This window comes from Phaseolus vulgaris, chromosome 9, assembly GCF_051622355.1.
Source record: "Phaseolus vulgaris cultivar YP4 chromosome 9, ASM5162235v1, whole genome shotgun sequence".
NCBI classification, from domain to species: Eukaryota; Viridiplantae; Streptophyta; class Magnoliopsida; order Fabales; family Fabaceae; genus Phaseolus; species Phaseolus vulgaris.
Window position 1 is genome coordinate 1,307,501 of NC_143506.1, and position 3,828 is coordinate 1,311,328.

Sequence of the window (3,828 nt, forward strand, 5' to 3'; positions counted from 1 at the left end):
TTCACCAAAATCACCACCAAGTCACAAAATCATGAACTTGGCTATGCACCAACCATGTCAAGATCAATTCCTTTTGATCCCAAACTTCTCCCACATCACTTTGGAGGCATTTGTGAGGATTGAGTCCAGCCAGTTTTCCAAAACCATGATTTTCGTTTTTCACCAAAATCACCACCAAGCCACAAAATCAAGCCAAAACACCAAAATCATCAACTTGGCTATGCACCAACCATGTCAAGATCAATTCCTTTTGCTCCCAAACTTCTCCCACATCACTTTGAAGGCATTTGTGAGGATTGAGTCCAGCCAGTTTTCCAAAACCATGATTTTCGTTTTTCACCAAAATCACCACCAAGCCACAAAATCAAGCCAAAACACCAAAATCATGAACTTGGCTATGCACCAACCATGTCAAGATCAATTCCTTTTGATCCCAAACTTCTCTCACATCACTTTGAAGGCATTTGTGAGGATTGAGTCCAGCCAGTTTTCCAAAACCATGATTTTCGTTTTTCACCAAAATCACCACCAAGCCACAAAATCAAGCCAAAACACCAAAATCATGAACTTGGCTATGCACCAACCATGTCAAGATCAATTCCTTTTGATCCCAAACTTCTCCCACATCACTTTGAAGGCATTTGTGAGGATTGAGTCCAGCCAGTTTTCCAAAACCATGATTTTCGTTTTTCACCAAAATCACCACCAAGCCACAAAATCAAGCCAAAACACCAAAATCATGAACTTGGCTATGCACCAACCATGTCAAGATCAATTCCTTTTGATCCCAAACTTCTCCCACATCACTTTGAAGGCATTTGTGAGGATTGAGTCCAGCCAGTTTTCCAAAACCAACATTTTCGTTTTTCACCAAAATCACCACCAAGTCACAAAATCATGAACTTGGCTATGCACCAACCATGTCAAGATCAATTCCTTTTGATCCCAAACTTCTCCCACATCACTTTGGAGGCATTTGTGAGGATTGAGTCCAGCCATTTTTCCAAAACCATGATTTTCGTTTTTCACCAAAATCACCACCAAGCCACAAAATCAAGCCAAAACACCAAAATCATGAACTTGGCTATGCACCAACCATGTCAAGATCAATTCCTTTTGATCCCAAACTTCTCCCACATCACTTTGGAGGCATTTGTGAGGATTGAGTCCAGCCAGTTTTCCAAAACCATGATTTTCGTTTTTCACCAAAATCACCACCAAGTCACAAAATCAAGCCAAAACACCAAAATCATGGAACTTGGCTATGCACCAACCATGCCAAGATCAATTCCTTTTGATCCCAAACTTCTCCCACATCACTTTGAAGGCATTTGTGAGGATTGAGTCCAGCCAGTTTTCCAAAACCAACATTTTCGTTTTTCACCAAAATCACCACCAAGCCACAAAATCAAGCCAAAAATCCAAAATCATGAACTTGGCTATGCACCAACCATGTCAAGATCAATTCCTTTTGATCTCAAACTTCTCCCACATCACTTTGAAGGCATTTGTGAGGATTGAGTCCAGCCAGTTTTCCAAAACCATGATTTTCGTTTTTCACCAAAATCACCACCAAGCCACAAAACAAGCCAAAACACCGAAATCATGAACTTGGCTATGCACCAACCATGTCAAGATTATTTCCTTTTGATCCCAAACTTCTCCCACATCACTTTGGAGGCATTTGTGAGGATTGAGTCCAGCCAGTTTTCCAAAACCAACATTTTCGTTTTTCACCAAAATCACCACCAAGTCACAAAATCATGAACTTGGCTATGCACCAACCATGTCAAGATCAATTCCTTTTGATCCCAAACTTCTCCCACATCACTTTGGAGGCATTTGTGAGGATTGAGTCCAGCCAGTTTTCCAAAACCATGATTTTCGTTTTTCACCAAAATCACCACCAAGTCACAAAATCAAGCCAAAACACCAAAATCATGGAACTTGGCTATGCACCAACCATGTCAAGATCAATTCCTTTTGATCCCAAACTTCTCCCACATCACTTTGAAGGCATTTGTGAGGATTGAGTCCAGCCAGTTTTCCAAAACCATGATTTTCGTTTTTCACCAAAATCACCACCAAGCCACAAAATCAAGCCAAAACACCAAAATCATGAACTTGGCTATGCACCAACCATGTCAAGATCAATTCCTTTTGATCCCAAACTTCTCTCACATCACTTTGAAGGCATTTGTGAGGATTGAGTCCAGCCAGTTTTCCAAAACCATGATTTTCGTTTTTCACCAAAATCACCACCAAGCCACAAAATCAAGCCAAAACACCAAAATCATGAACTTGGCTATGCACCAACCATGTCAAGATCAATTCCTTTTGATCCCAAACTTCTCCCACATCACTTTGAAGGCATTTGTGAGGATTGAGTCCAGCCAGTTTTCCAAAACCATGATTTTCGTTTTTCACCAAAATCACCACCAAGCCACAAAATCAAGCCAAAACACCAAAATCATGAACTTGGCTATGCACCAACCATGTCAAGATCAATTCCTTTTGATCCCAAACTTCTCCCACATCACTTTGAAGGCATTTGTGAGGATTGAGTCCAGCCAGTTTTCCAAAACCAACATTTTCGTTTTTCACCAAAATCACCACCAAGTCACAAAATCATGAACTTGGCTATGCACCAACCATGTCAAGATCAATTCCTTTTGATCCCAAACTTCTCCCACATCACTTTGGAGGCATTTGTGAGGATTGAGTCCAGCCAGTTTTCCAAAACCATGATTTTCGTTTTTCACCAAAATCACCACCAAGCCACAAAATCAAGCCAAAACACCAAAATCATGAACTTGGCTATGCACCAACCATGTCAAGATCAATTCCTTTTGCTCCCAAACTTCTCCCACATCACTTTGAAGGCATTTGTGAGGATTGAGTCCAGCCAGTTTTCCAAAACCATGATTTTCGTTTTTCACCAAAATCACCACCAAGCCACAAAATCAAGCCAAAACACCAAAATCATGAACTTGGCTATGCACCAACCATGTCAAGATCAATTCCTTTTGATCCCAAACTTCTCCCACATCACTTTGAAGGCATTTGTGAGGATTGAGTCCAGCCAGTTTTCCAAAGCCATGATTTTCGTTTTTCACCAAAATCACCACCAAGCCACAAAATCAAGCCAAAACACCAAAATCATGAACTTGGCTATGCACCAACCATGTCAAGATCAATTCCTTTTGATCCCAAACTTCTCCCACATCACTTTGAAGGCATTTGTGAGGATTGAGCCCAGCCAGTTTTCCAAAACCATGATTTTCGTTTTTCACCAAAATCACCACCAAGCCACAAAATCAAGCCAAAACACCAAAATCATGAACTTGGCTATGCACCAACCATGTCAAGATCAATTCCTTTTGATCCCAAACTTCTCCCACATCACTTTGAAGGCATTTGTGAGGATTGAGTCCAGCCAGTTTTCCAAAACCATGATTTTCGTTTTTCACCAAAATCACCACCAAGCCACAAAATCAAGCCAAAACACCAAAATCATGAACTTGGCTATGCACCAACCATGTCAAGATCAATTCCTTTTGATCCCAAACTTCTCCCACATCACTTTGGAGGCATTTGTGAGGATTGAGTCCAGCCAATTTTCCAAAACCAACATTTTCGTTTTTCACCAAAATCACCACCAAGCCACAAAATCAAGCCAAAAATCCAAAATCATGAACTTGGCTATGCACCAACCATGTCAAGATCAATTCCTTTTGATCCCAAACTTCTCCCACATCACTTTGAAGGCATTTGTGAGGATTGAGTCCAGACAGTTTTCCAAAACCATGATTTTCGTTTTTCACCAAA